Source organism: Calidris pugnax, unplaced genomic scaffold (assembly GCF_001431845.1).
Source record: "Calidris pugnax isolate Ruff unplaced genomic scaffold, ASM143184v1 scaffold211, whole genome shotgun sequence".
NCBI lineage: Eukaryota > Metazoa > Chordata > Aves > Charadriiformes > Scolopacidae > Calidris > Calidris pugnax.
Genome location: NW_015091083.1, coordinates 4,250,809 through 4,266,108, shown reverse-complemented (window position 1 = coordinate 4,266,108; position 15,300 = coordinate 4,250,809). Strand labels below are relative to the sequence as shown.

The window sequence follows — 15,300 nt, the reverse complement described above, 5'->3', positions numbered from 1 at the left end:
CTCCAAAGAAGACAAAGCTTCCCGGTAAACAAGAGGTGCTCACATATATGTGCAGTGTGCTCCCGAGCTGCCAAAAAGTACGTTTGGGAAGCCAGCCAGAGTCACTTGGAGGCCACCTCAGTGTTTTCTTTGGAAAGTTGCTGTTGGAAATTGCTGCTGAAACATTTTCAATGAGGTTCTTTCTTTCAGTCAGACATATTTCTTCCAGAAACTTTCCAAGGAACAATAATATTTTTTCTCCAAAATACTAGCTAGCCAGGAACAAAGTACTCCAGCCAAACGTTGAACTATTTAATTAGTAAATTCTGCAGTGCTGCCTCCCTAGAGTTGTAATTCAGTTACTTTTTATCCCCTGTTCCCCTCTCTGGGCCAAGTTCTCTACTTGTGCCACAGTGTGTTCTGAAATGTCGATTCTCACTCAGAAGCGATGAGACTCCTGACATGGATGAGACCTTGGGGCATTGGGACTGAGCACCAGGATATAGATTAAATGGAAATATGAGACATTTGGACTTAAGCACTGCTTCATACTAAAGTTTTACCACAAGGTAACTGAAGCTTTTTTTGTATTTGGATGCCTACTGAGTCAAAATTTTACCTCTGGTCCGGGGAGGGATGGGTTGGGGAATTCAACAAAGTATCCCCTAGATCATCAGACAATAATGAAGACAATTACTGACTGTCCTTACAATAATAATACTCTGCTTCTCAGTAGACCTTCACAGCAGCTTCCAGAGGCTCCCAGGCTGGGTACACATAAGAAGTGTCCTAAGGTGAGATGAGCCACACACTGCTGCAGGAGTGCAAGAAGAAGGAGGGGAAGGTACGTAATCAAAAGGACTGCCCCGCCAGCCAGCAGAGAAGAGGATATATTCCTGTATGAAGACATGATTTCAGAGATGATGAATTTTCAGTGGCAGCTATAGGAACCAGAGATGAGAGCAGTAGCCTGTCTTTCTTCTTTCTTCTCACTTCATTGTGTGCATAATGTGATTTAAATAGTTTTATCTTCTTTCCTGAAAGTCTTCTGTACCCAGCAGACGACACACCAGACGCTAGCAGGGAGAATGTCACCTTCCTGTCACCTCAGGAAAACATTTCTCATCCCCATAACACAAACCATCAAGCTACATGGGATAATTTAAAAATACAACTGTATTCTCAGTTGACAGAAGCGAAAGGTGATGTTTTCACATCTTATTAACGTATTGGATATTAATTTCTTTCTACTCAAATGCAAACATTAAAGTTCTTGTCACTAATGGAGTAATATTTTATTTTAAAAAATTTGCTTTGGAAACTATTTGCATTACCTACAAGTCAAGCCAAAAATAAGACTATCAGCTTTTTCCTTGCCAAACTAGATTTTCCATTCAGCACCTGTAACGAGATGTTTTATTCAACTGTTTATACTTCAGTTACTGACCATAAGGTATCCATGACATATATGTTACCAAGTTGAATATTTCTTATAGGTGCATGCTGAAAGCTGCTACCATAAAGAAGCAGGAGGGTAATTTGGCTCCAGCTGGCATTCAGCCGAAAGCAGGCCTGCGTGCGGCTGCCTGGGTAGGATACTTTCAGATCTTTGTATAAAACATTTCCCTTCCACAGCCATTCTTGAAAACATACTTTTCCTATATCTGCGTTCATGAATAAAAGGTAGAGAAATTGTCCTCCAAGGAAACTCTTCATTTTTATTTAAATGAATACTTAATGAATCTACTTAAGACGTACTTGCCCCAGGATATTTCTAGAACTATCTGTGAACAGAAACCTGTAAAATTAAAATATTAAGTGTTAAACTTTTTATGGAATGGGATAAACCTTCCTTCCCATTCCAGGGTGCAATAAAAGCCCCGTGGCAGAGCATACAGCACCCGGCTGCGGTAGGTGCCTGGACACAGTGCCTACACCAGGACTGCAGCGCTGCCACAGCTGGAAATTCTGCCCCTAACGGGTCTTCTCCTGGCAAAGTCTGAGTAAAGGCAGAGTCCTTCAGCTTTTGATCCACCAGTTGAGCTTAAGCACATTTGGGCTCTTTGCAGGGCCTCTCTTGGTGAAGATGCCAGTCCATGTCGGAAGGAGTGCAACTGTGATGAGCAGCAAAAGTTGCTACTTTACTTTAGGGGTGTAGGGGTGTTATATGTTGTTTTACAATGCAGAGCTTTAATTTGTAATGTTAATAGAATCAAACAATTGTCCAGGTTGGAAGGGACCTTTAAGATCATCTACTCCAACCAACAGAAGTACTTAATGAAGTTTCATTCATTAAACTTCTTCATGCCCTTTCCCAGCTTCCCCTCTGGAGGAAGGGTGCAAGCCTCAGGCAGATTGCTTCGGAGTTTGCTGGAGAAGGAAGAAAGGATCAAAAGAAACACCTGCAGAGGGGATGCTGGCAGCAGAAGGGAGAGGCTGGTGACTGAAGCGTGCAGGTGTGCTGCGCCAATGCCATTGCCACTGCCAGGTGCTGTGATCAGCAGGAGTTAAACCAGAAGGAAAAATGCAAAGTGGAGGCAAATATATTTTATCCACTTTTTTTTTTTTTCATTCAGGAGGATCAAAAAGCAGAGTTTGTTAATTCCTTAGAATTACCAATAATTACCAAATTAAAAACCAAGATTGGCCTCACTCAGCTCCACTGAACTGTGCCACTATGTTTCTCACCCTCTCCAAGACCCAATGCTCTACCAGCACCGTCCAAACACAAATGTTTCCTCAACCACGCCAGCTTGGCACCCTCTTTCTGTGCTGTTCTCTGGTCGCTCAGATCTCTGCTCATTTTCCTCACCTCTCTCACCCTGTTGTTTTCATTTGCATGAGATTATTTTTGCTCCTTTTCCCTTCAGTCTTCATACTGGATTACATTTTAATTTATTTACTGACCTTTTCCCTTCTCCTAATGGTTGAATGTGAGATACCGCAAGAGACTAAACATCTCTGTTTATGAGAGGTGCCCTTCAGGGTTTTCCAGGCTTGCTTTTATACCCTGCAATGAAAGTCTTTATTTTTGAGACAAGTCATAGCCCCTGGAAACCAGTGAAAAGCTCATTACTGATTCCAGAGGGACAGGACTGATCACTAAAATCAATGAGATTCCAGGATCAAACTTTTTACAGCGCCAGCTGACTTCAGTAGCGATCCCTCTTGTGTATATGAGGATGCAATCCAAACCACAAGTCAGTAAACAATTAATTGACCTATTTTTTAAGAGGATATGTCAGAGTTAATGGGCAATGTACTTAGGCAGCTCGAGGCAAAATTAAGGTCTCATATTTTTAATGCTTCATATATTTATAGGTACTGAAATCTGAAGAAGACTGGTGATCAGCATCATTGTACATTCCTGTCGAAAACACAAGTCAGAGAATTTCACTGCACCAACCTCAGTTAAAGCACATGTCAGAAGAAGCATAAAGGGTTAATGATCCTCACATTTAAAATATACTCTGTATTTACAGCCTGGATTTCACCTAAGCCCCTCACAACAGGCTCTCTAAATTTCTCTTTTCAACTGCATAAACCTCTGCTCTCCTTTCTCAATATAAGCACTTAGAGAGTGTGACCAGATTTTGAAAGCCATAAATTCTGTGAATTTTGTAATATTTTGTGAGATGCCTCAATACTCCTTTCATTTGCTTTTTTCTTTTCTTTTTTTTTTTTTAAACTATAAATAGAGCCTTCTTTCTGCAACCAGTCTCCAAAGGTCACCTTACAATGTTTTGCTATTTCCCGTATTAAGCAGCAATGCTTTTCAGCTGACATTCCAACTTCAAGTCATGCATATGAGCATGATGTGAGCTTGCTTCAGACCACAGTGAGAGGGCTGCAAACAAGACTGCTGTATAACTGCTGAGAAAAATAACATCCATTGTCAAAAAGGGCACTTCATCAAACAAAATTTAGCTGCATGAATACAAGTGTCTCCAAATATTTGGTTCATGCTAAAAATATAGCACATTTATTAAAAATATATATTTATAAACATTGGTATGAACAGACACAGATGTTAAGCAAATGAGAAAGGAAAAATAATCATGTAACGTATTTCTCCCAACATTTTATCAGGTTTAGGCGGACCTTGCTCAATGGAATTGTTTTTTTTTCCTGATTGCACCATATGTTCATTCTAAATAAAAAGCTTGTCAGATTCAATGTAAGCAAAAGCAAAAACCAAGAGAAAAAAAATCATTTGACCTAACGGACACGTGGTCTGTGCTATGAAGCTATCTTTGAGTTCGATCTTTGCGGGTATACAGTATACATTTCTAGTTGTATATAGTGTACAGTTTCTCTCTTTTTTTTTTTTTCTTTTTAAATTGTGTTAAAACAACATATCCCAGGTGGACTTCTTCCAAGCTACAACTTACATAATTGCAGTCATTTTCCCCCAAACCGAAAGGAAGAGGGCAGGACAGAAGAGTTAAGCTTGTTACTGTGTGAAAAAGTCTTGTTAAATTAATTGTGCTTCAGCCTTCGCTGCCTGCGGGCAGTGCTTTTATGATGTGTTAATATAATACACAGTCAATTCTGATTAAACAACTTGTCAATAGTCAGCAAATGTTTGTAGTCACTCAATGGCCGTTTTATCTGGTCTATTTGCATGCCTTCTAGTTTACAATGTTGTGTAAATATACACAAAAATGATCACAATGAGGTTCAGAATTGTCCCAATAATTCCAAGCATTGCCAAGATGGTCTCTTCTTTGCTTTCCTTTTCTTGACTGCCTTTATCTTCTTCATTTCCACTAGTGATTACCATCTTGGTGGCCAGTTTCTTTATCCTCCCCTTCAGGATAACCTAGATTTTGGGAGAAAAAACATCAAAATGGGTAGTTAGTTTGAGTTTCCAAACTAATATTAATAGTGGAATCAATTGCAATTTTTTTTGTCCCATAACGCATTACATTAAAACTTCATTTTTAAAATATTAATATTTTACTAACTATTTAGTAAATGCTCAATTAAAATGATAGTTCAGCTGGCCTGGAGATTACTTATAACCCTCTGTAACACTCTGCTTATGTGCCAGCAATCATTCGTAACACATATAACTCATCTGCAGTAAAACTGGTTAGAAATGTTCCAACGAGGTGTGACTCCACTGGTGCTGGTGGAGACTTTGCCTACATCCCTAAGGCTGCAGGAGACCATCTTGTCAAGTTGCAGAGACCCAAGATTCACACTTCAGTACCAAGAACCAAGTGGATGAGGGAAATAAAACTGGGAAGACCTCCTGTCTTTTTAGTAGGAAAAATCACCAAAGACAAAGGCATTTTGTCTCCTGATGGGAAGGAAGACAGCAGCGACTTCCGAATAAATAATTCAAAATAAAAGCAAAACCAAAATAACTTCCATCTTGGCTTTTATTTTCCTCATTCTTAATGTACGACGAAAAGTTACTTGCAGTGCAGTGAGCTGAAATGTATCGATCTGCCTGCAGGGAGAACACAGCCATTTCCCGAGCAGCAGCCCCAGACTCTGAACTGCTTAAAAAAAAAGGAGATTTTTCAAACATGGGACCAGCCGTGAGGCCTGGCACTGCTAGAGCCACAAAGAAAGAAGCTCCCTTGGTCCTCCAGCCAGGCACTGAGACCTGGGTAAACATTTGATTGTTCAAATTAGAAATGGATAAATTCTATTTATCTGTGCTTATTTAGTGCTGCAAATTCTAATCTCACGGGCAAACCAGAGCGCCCCAGAAAACTGAAAAAGGTTGGCTGGTTTCCCAAAGCCAACTGATCTGCCAACAGCTGGGTCCAGGCAGTGCCCTGCTGTTGTCTCCCAAGCTATAAACCATATCCCACGATGTTTCTGCCACAGCAAGCAGTGGTAGGATGTAGCAAAACCCCCTCCCCAACAGCTCCTGCCTATAGGAGGAGTTTGGTTGGAGGAGAAAGGGGGACACCGATGCCTCCCTCATTCCTCCCTCTGCTAACCCATAGGGCAAAACCACTAGATCCCATGTAGTGTGGATGTTCGGGGTGGTGAGAACTACTCGAGAAAAGGCCACCACCTGCATGGGCACATGTCCCCCGCAGTGGGTGTCACCAGAAGGGAGCCCTGACCTGCAGCTCCACAGAGCTCCTGGGCTGCACAGCTGTGGAGCAGCAACCAGAGCACCGAAAAGATGGAGTGGGAGAGGTGAGGAAATCCCATGACAGAGAATCCAGACAAGACAACCTCTATTTTGTCACATCTGCAAGTTGTTCATATATAGGACAGCGAGCAACTGCTGGCAACTTCCTAGAAAGGGTGTCGTGGCTGAGTCCCAGCAGGTACAAGTGATTAGCAGTGAGCCAGGCAGAAGCTGGAGTCTGTGGAGGTGCCACTGGCCTTTACACTTGCACTTGCACTAGCATTTATGTGTTTTTCCTTAGTGACACTGAGTGATTCAGAGGAAAACAAGAAAGAGGGAGTCGGTAACCTGAGGGTACCCACAGTAGATACAAGTCAGCAGGAGCAGGGGGCAGCAGGCAGAGGTGTGCTACATCAGACATCAGAGCATGCATAGCCAGCAGGATACCTGCCCCAGGAGATCAAAGCTTCAGAGGCATCAGGTACCTCCCAGGGATGCTGGCTCCTGCTGCCCCCCTCCAGGTCTCCTTCCAGCCCTCAGAAACAACCTGGTCCCCACAGTTCCTCCAGCCATGGCCACCTGCAACTCCTTCTGTAGGACCTACTTCTTCTGCAGCAGAAAGGCTTTATCATATTTGCCTCCAGCTGGTGTTCAGAGGGCTTGGTTATGTCTGGCAAGTGCCCTCTCTATCTTATTAATTGCCACCATGCAGTCAGTAATATCTTAACAAGCAAGTTGGCTCTGGAGATGACAAGAGAATTCCTACAAAAGCCATGTATATTAACCACACAACGCAAGCACACCCACTCCGTGTGGCATCAGACCACAAACCCACATCCCAAGCTGTGACACGCAGCCATTACTTCACCCACAAAGCCATGAGTCATTTGGATATCATGTTCTTTTCCCCTTCAGTAACTGGGAGGCTTTACCCTCTCGGGAAATGTTGCACTGATTATTTAAAAAAGCAAGTGGGGTCAAAAATACAATTTGATAAAATCACAGGCCTGGAACACAAGGATTGATGGGAGGGTGAGGTCCTTGCTGGCTGGTTCCCACAGCATCTGAGTGCTTTTGATTCAGCACTCTGGCTCCCATAGAAATATGGTCATACTCGGGCATCCTGTGGGTCAAGTCCTTCTGGCTCTGAAAAAAGCCAGAGGAGTTACAATTGGTTGGTCTGCATCCCCTGCTTTGGGCAGAGTTTCCCATTCACATCAACATAAACCAACACACAGTGGTGCAGAGCCCCAGCTGGGGTGGATCCACCAACACTCTTAACTTGGGCACGGTGACTCTACACCACATGCGCTAGACAATGCTATTTCTAGGACTAATGTGAGCAGAGGCAGCATGGGGGCATCTGAACCCCTCTTATTAACATCCCCAGTCTTTTCTTAATAGATCCAAACTGTGCAGCCTGAAGTTAATGTCAAACTCTTTCCTGCAGGACACCGTAGATCCTAAAATTAACAAAAATCTAAAAAGTAGCTAAATAATTAACAAAAGAAAAAAACATATGAAAGGGTATTAGGTATAAAGATAGAGCTTCTAGATTAGGAAATCCTTGAGTTGTGAACTTTTTGGAAGCTAAGAAAGTATTCTGGAGAAATACCACCACATCCTTGTCTTGTTATTGAAGTTTTTCCTAGGCACTCATTACTGGTTACTGCGAGAAAGGGGGTCCCTGAGCTACATAGTCTCTCATCTGAGGTTCTACAATCATTTTTCTCTTCTTCGTAAGTTCTAATTATTAGCAAGGAGATACTGAATGGTTTCAAATCCAAACACTGCCAACACAACTTGGACTGCCAGGTAATTTCAGTCCCACTAAGGGGCCTTAACTGAGGGAGAAGGTCCTTAGTCTGCTGCAGTGAAATATGCATGGAGAAGCTGGAGACCTGGGCCATGACGAACATGAAGTAACCATGAGGAGGCAACAGCAGTTAAGACCTTATAAATACACAGTGTGATTTGTTGGATCTCTGTTGCTCCAGCTGTCCCTATGTGATGTATTTGGCTCACACTATGATGCAACCCGGGATGCAAGAACTGCATGCTTTTTGGATGAAACTACACCCAAGGACATGCTCCAGGAGCATTTCATGTGCTAGAAAAACAATAAACGAAACTTCAGTCCATGGGGACAGGGGTTCAGACGAAAGCTGGTTCAAAGCTAAACCCCCAAAACACATGTAGTGTGGACTCTGGCACCACTAGTTTCCCTGGAGGGATTTCTCCAGCAGGTCCATGCTGCTTGTTATTTTGTATATCACCTAAACTGTAAGAGAGAGACAGCACAATGGGCTTGGTATTAAGAGGCATTTAACATTCGAACAGGACAAGACTAGGACCAAATACAATTATATTAGTACTTTGCCAAATATAGCACAGTTGAAACCAAGGTAAGCGTTGACTTTGAACTGTGAGGAGACCAGAATCAAAATTTCTTCTCTACATTTAAGGACTAACCTTGGGAACACTCTCCTAATGGCAGACTCAAGCCTTTAACCTTCACAGATCTCATGCTCAGAGCAGTATTTTGGCTGACTGGGGTTTGTGGGTGTTTTTTTGCTAGTGGGAAAATATTAGCTGTCAGTTTTAGTATAATTACCCCAATTAAGAAAATAGAAAAGTCTTCTGGCTTTCTGGTACCTTTTTTCAGCCTTTATTATTCTCTTCTGGAAATTGATTTCATTTATTTGACACTGTTTCTTATTTTTTAAGATTCTTACGACACATTGCTCCTTTTATATTTTTCTAGTGGGACTTCATGCTTGTCGGAAACACTCCTTTCCCTTGCCCAGAACTGCTGATAGAAATGCTGAGAGGAGGGATGGAGAGTATTAACCAGTTCTTTAATAACTATCCTTCTTATTTAATTACTACTTCATTAGGAAAACACTTTTCTGCTACATCAAAATGAATGTGTTTCCTACTTCATTTTGGAATATTCATTAACCTAACATCAGCCTTTTGAAAATATATGTATTACAAAAAGCTGTACATGAAAAGGTATGTATTCCATGTATTCTGCATTGCCTAGGGGAGAAAAGGACAGTTCAGTGGTTGGACACTCCTTGCACTATTTATCTTCTTACACTACTGCTGACTTCTTATATATCTACAGGAAATCCACTTAATCTCTCTCTGCCTCAGTTTCTCATCTGTGGGATTCTTTGAAGAACTGCCCAGACTATGTCAGAAAATGATCCGTAACAGAAGTGAGGCCACACAAACACTTCCCAAAAAGGGAGCTGCTAACATGAAAAATTTCAAATCCAACGGTGCTATGAGATACACCCACTACCATCTGCCCAGACCTGTGGGACCTGTTGCACATCACTGTCATCGCAATCAGCCCAGTGAACCAGGCAAAGCATTTCTAGCAAAAGGGGATAATCCTTACTCGTCTCTTCACTCTCAGCGTGAGCTGTGACTGAGCTGAAGGTGATGGCTCGGTGGCAGGGCTTTGGAAAAGGCAGCAGCAAGTGCACGTTTGTGAATTTACTGCAGTATGTTTGTCACATCAAAGATACAAAGCACATCCCTTGCAAAGCACCTGCCCTGACATATCTGTCAGCTTTTGAATATGCTGGCACCTTGACTTGCTCTTGAAAAAGTTTTGTAATCTTAAATAATTTCTCTTCTAAGTCATTATTTATGAGGTCCCCAAGGAGGCTGTGAGTGGAGGGTGCAGCCAGCAGAAGTGTAGATACTGGGGAGCCAAAGGAAGGGTGGATGGGAGGGATCCTCCTGATCAGCCTGTGCGACCATGTATTATCTGGCACCTTGGAAAACAAGAATGAAAATTACTGAAAAGCTCCCAGGGTCTGGGGTTCAGTTAGTGCAAAGTAGCCTCCCTCCCCCGAGCTCAGCTGAGCTACCTCTGCTTACACCAGCTGAGGATCTGGCTTCTTTTATTCCATCTAGGTTGAATATCAGCGACCACAAATTTTGTATTCTTAATCCATAATCACAGACAATCACCAGCCAAATTGTTTTGATATTTAAACTTGTTTACAGTCCCCAGGCTATTACTTGTGATGACACATTAAGAGATAAGAGAGCTTTAATTTTCTGAGGATGGTTCCACCCTCTGGGGATAAGAAATACACAGCGGAAACTTGTTTTGATGAGCAAACTGAAGAGGGCACAGAAATCATACAAAGCAGAGCGTGAGTTCAGATGCTGCTGGAGCTGACACCTTCCCTTATCTCACAAAGAAGTGCTGGAATTACCAAGTAGGGAGGAGAGGCTCCTCGAGGATTTAACCACACTTGAACATCACAGCCAAGAGAAGTGTTGTTCTTTTCCTCCTAACAAGTTCTTTTAACCTCATTTTCCTCCAAGGGGACTTGGGAATGCTGGGTGATCAGCTCAAATCCTGGACTGCCCCCAGGCAAGATGCTGAGCAGGGCAGTTAAAAGGCCTTGGGAGGAAGGCAAAGTTATCAAACATGTTTGTGCTCGTTAGCAGTCCTTATTCTAAGGATTAAACTGATGCATTCTCACTTCTGTGATGACTTTGTGTCCTCTTACCGTCCTTGTGCCATTTTGACTGGGTAAGTCCTATCCTAAGCTCCACTAACAAATGTTTTGTCAGCTCTCAGGCAAGATCATGCTCAGTAAAACACTGCTGGGTGTAGAGACACACAGTTGCACTTATATTTAGAGCTAGATTTCATGGAACTGAAAGGCACCATGAAAATGCAAGATAAGGCCAAAAGAAGCTCTGGGGCCATAAAAAAGTGTTACTAAAAGCTCATTCAGACACAGCAGCTTGTACAGGCAGTGTGCAGTACATATGAACAGCAGATGAATCAAAATGAGGTGAGCAGAAATGAATATACGGTAGAAATCAGAATACCTGAGAAAAGCAGAGACCTGCCATAAAAGAAGGGAGAGGGGAGACAAGGAAAAGTGCCCACGGAGAGCAATTTCATTAGAGAAAAAAAGATCAGAAAGGGCACTAATGTGAGCCAGGTTCCATAACACTTCCCAGCAGTGAGCAAAGAGACCAGTGCCTACAGCGAAGAGATGTCTCAGCGGAGAGAGGACACGAGCACTTATGTAGTCCTCCAGCAGAAAAATAAACCCACGTCAGGCTGCTGCTATGCTGGCAGGTTTTAGACAGTGGGAAATACATGCTATTTATAGCACTACAGCCAGGATATTTCCAAAAGCCTCAGCAATGTGAGACCTCCTCTAGGATAAAGGGAAGCACTCAGCAGCAAAGAGGTTATTCTGAGAGGGCAGAATTCAAATAAGTAATGCGTTACAGAGCTCGTCCTGGTCCCTACCATGGGTCTGACCCTCTTTGTTCTAGCGGCTGGTTTTGTCCCCTGGGTAGCTCAGAACTCAGAGGAGGCAAAGGACTTGCAGCCATTTCTACAGATTTACCTTCCTGCTCCTCATTTATATCTCTGGGACCACACACAACCCTGAAATGCTCAGGATACCTAAACTCTATTATGAAAAGACAAGATATTTTGAATACAAGTATCCCTATCTTGGAAACAAAGCTATGATCTGTAGCAGAATAATGATCCTTAAATACCAGGCTATTGCTACAGCCTCCCCTTTACCTGCCTGTGTGCACACAGTGCTATTCACAGACTCACAAACAGCCTTCAGCTCCCCCGCCTACAGCAAGGTCTCCCATACCACAATTCATAAGGCTTCACGAGTCCTAGTTTGTGAGAGAAACCAACCTGACTGAAATGACAGTAAGTCACCCTTTAACACATAGCCCTCTCCCCTTTGATATGAGCCGCACTACGAAGAATGGTTATTGGTCAAAATTAGCAATCTATCTAAAACACAACTGGAAGCATTTACAACTCCAAATTTCACAAATCCAGAGGTGGTGAATTTTCTGGCTTGGCTCAAACAGCGGTGAAAGTTCAATAGAGTTCTTTTTTGGTTTAGACTGGTCTATTTTGCGTTCATAATCCATTTTCCTGATACATAGCACTGTGCTTGGTTGTTTGGTGCTAAAGCTCAGAAGCAGAAGTGTTTGACTCTTGGTTGGTACTACAGCACATACTTGCCATTTTCCTCCTTTTAAATATTCAGTATTTCTTTTCAGACCTTTTGAGTTAAAAGAGTATTTCCTCCCTCCCCTTCTTCCCAAGATTAACTCCTGATACCCTCTATCAGCAAGAAGAGAGCGAGAACGACATGGTCTGTGTTTATTTTGTTCGCATGAATCCCTCTGCAATGTGTGCAAAAGCACTGGTTCTAAAAAAATAACTGATGATGTGTGTGCTCCATTTTCAGACAATTTACTGCTCTGCTGAAACGAGCAGTTAGTGCTGAAAGATAAAAGTTGCATATTGTGGACGCAATGATGGGGAATAGATCTCTTAGGCTCCCTCTTCATCTAGTGTCTGCTGAGCCTCATCCTGCAGCTCCTGGCCCCACGGCTCAGCTGTAATAGGGACGGAGAAGAAGAATCAAACACTGGCCTCAAATAGGTATTTTGTGTCTCCCTGCTGATCCTCTCCCATCAGTGGGGAAAGGAAAGATAGAGCAGTGGAGATCTCCCAGAACTGCCTTACAAGATGCTCAGTAAAGGCCAAACATGCTGCGGTGTTAATGGGCATGAAAGTGGCCAAATGGAGCCAGACCACGGTCCAGCTGATAAAGTGTCTTAGAATCATAGAACTGTTAGAGTTGAAAGGGACCTTGAAGATTATTGAGTTCCAACCCCCCTGCCATGGGCAGGGACACCTCCAACTAGCCCAGGTGTCCCCTTGCCATTAGCTGATGCCAAAGATGTCACAGCACAAGTGTATAGTGATGCTTATCCCACTGTACCTACCTAGAGTCCAGAAATCTGCAGGCCAAGCACTTCTGAAAAACTATCCATTTCTTATTTGAACTTGTTACTTGATTCCTCATTACGTAATTTGAGAAACTATGAATAATTGGCTTTTATTCTGCAGGCCACCTAGAATGCTTAAAAAAGTAGAACAACAAAAACCTACAATGAGAACACCTGGGTGCTGCTATATTCAGTTAAAACTAGCCCTGATAAAAACCACCAAAATTTGTGGTTTTGCCCCTATAAAAGTAGCATTAGCTGACACAGCTATGGGAAAGAACAAGATTTGAGAGTATCTCTTTCCATCATTCTAGATCTCGGCACCTAATTTTCTATTTCAAGGGCATTTCCAGGGTTCTCTTTTGGGAACAAAACCACATTGAAGCCCTGTAAAGGTAAAAATACAACACCCGAGTCTCAGTGAAAGACAGGTCCCTGTTATCTGCCAGGAGGCACATAACCTCTGTCATAAGCAATTTGAAGATCTGCCCTCACCACTGCATGTTGGAATGGAAACAGGGCTGCTTCAGAAGACATTTAAGAAATATTAAGAGATGAAGAAGCGACACAAATCTGTGTTAATTTTTTGCTATATAATATCCCTAAATTCAGCCACGGCCAGAAGAGAATTTGGCTGGTAATGGATGTAACTGCCTTTACCACAGAAGCGACCCCTCCTTTTGACCCACAGTTTGTGGGTACAGCAAATATCTAGAATCTTTTGGTTCCAACTGTGTCTTTATTCCAAAAACTAATTACAGCTACATTAAGGGACACTGCAAATAATTCTAGCCAACTGACACTTTCTGATTTAGGAAAGTTGTGTTCAGGCTTTTTTATAATTTTTTAAAATTATAAGTATTTGGTCTGAAATGATGCATGCCAGCCATTTGTCTCAGGCATAGTATTTTCTGGGAAAAAAAACAGTTTTGCTTTTCACAGGAATCAAGCAGTTTTTAGAAACCTGACAACTTTTTTTTCTGTGAAATACTCAAGTATCTTCGCTGCATTGGCAATTTTATTGTAACTGAGATGGCCTGATATGAGTGCTGAAGAAGGTCTTCTGCATCTGAAAACGTGTTTATTTTTAAGTGACTAGTTTTATAAAAGAAATTATCATAATTTTTTTTCCTGTTTAATTACTGTCTTAGCTCAAAGCATCTTTGCAGTACTTCAATAGGTTGAAATTACATTGATGGTTGCTGATATGAAAATTTGAATGGCAAAAAGTTTTCTGTTTGCTTTTCAAAAATAATTTCTTTGCTTGACTTTTTTTTTAATTAATTTGCAAAAGGCCAGCCAAAAATGCCACAATTAAAGGTGGCCTAGGATGAATTCAGCCTCCTTTTCATGTGTTATCAGGCAGGTTTTAGCTTTTTTTTCCTGTTTAATTACTGTCTTAGCTCAAAGCATCTTTGCAGTACTTCAATAGGTTGAAATTACATTGATGGTTGCTGATATGAAAATTTGAATGGCAAAAAGTTTTCTGTTTGCTTTTCAAAAATAATTTCTTTGCTTGACTTTTTTTTAATTAATTTGCAAAAGGCCAGCCAAAAATGCCACAATTAAAGGTGGCCTAGGATGAATTCAGCCTCCTTTTCACGTGTTATCAGCAAGTTTTAGCTAAGCACCATTCTGCCCACCAAATTCCAGATTCAGTCAGAGCACAATGCACTGGCCATAGAAAGGGAGAGAAAAAGAGCTTTTACTAGTAGGATTCTTCAAATTTTTTTTGCAGAATTTAAAAGGTCTTTTATTTGCACGTAGCTAAGCACCATTCTGCCCACCAAATTCCAGCTTCAGTCAGAGCACAGTGCACTGGCCATAGAAAAGGAGAGAAAAAGAGCTTTTACTTGTAGGATTCTTCAATTTTTTTTTTTGTAGAATTGAAAAGGTCTTTTGTTTGCATGTGTGAAATGCTGCCCTGAGGAATGGGACAACTCATTCACAGCACACTTTTCGAAGCTGCTTCCCTGTTCTGTATTTCTGGGAGCCTGCCCTGAATATCTGAAAGTGGTGAGTACTGGCCGTTGCAGTGGGAGCCAATGGGAGCTGCAGTATGTGCTGCCACGTACTCAAAATTCCATCAGGCAGCCACAATTATGAATACTTGTAATCTTACTCTTTTTTGCCTTAGGTTACCAGCTGCACCAGGGTGTAATGATACCCAGAACTGCTATTAAGGTGCTGTAAATGGAAATAAGTCAGTGTTTGCACGTGGCAAGGACCTGCACGATGGAACACCCTGGAATGCCCCAGTGGGAAATAATTTTGCCTTCGCAGCAGAGTCTGAGCTATGCATTGAACAGTGAAAAGAAAATCTAGTATTGAATTCACAAGGTGTGTCATCTATTATGCGCGCCAAGCGAGACTCGGATCCCGGGCAAAAATAG

General features: G+C 42.0%; 1 long non-coding RNA gene across 2 annotated transcripts in view; it reads right to left on the bottom strand.

Annotated features, from left to right (window-relative positions):
* Nucleotides 1–3,933: 3,933 nt before the first annotated feature.
* LOC106897197 overlaps nt 3,934–15,300 on the bottom strand; it is a 160,204-nt gene continuing 148,837 nt past the window's right edge. For both annotated transcript variants that reach the window (XR_001413748.1, XR_001413749.1), the window contains one exon: nt 3,934–4,801. This is a non-coding gene — a long non-coding RNA (uncharacterized LOC106897197). The remainder of the gene's footprint in view (nt 4,802–15,300) is intronic.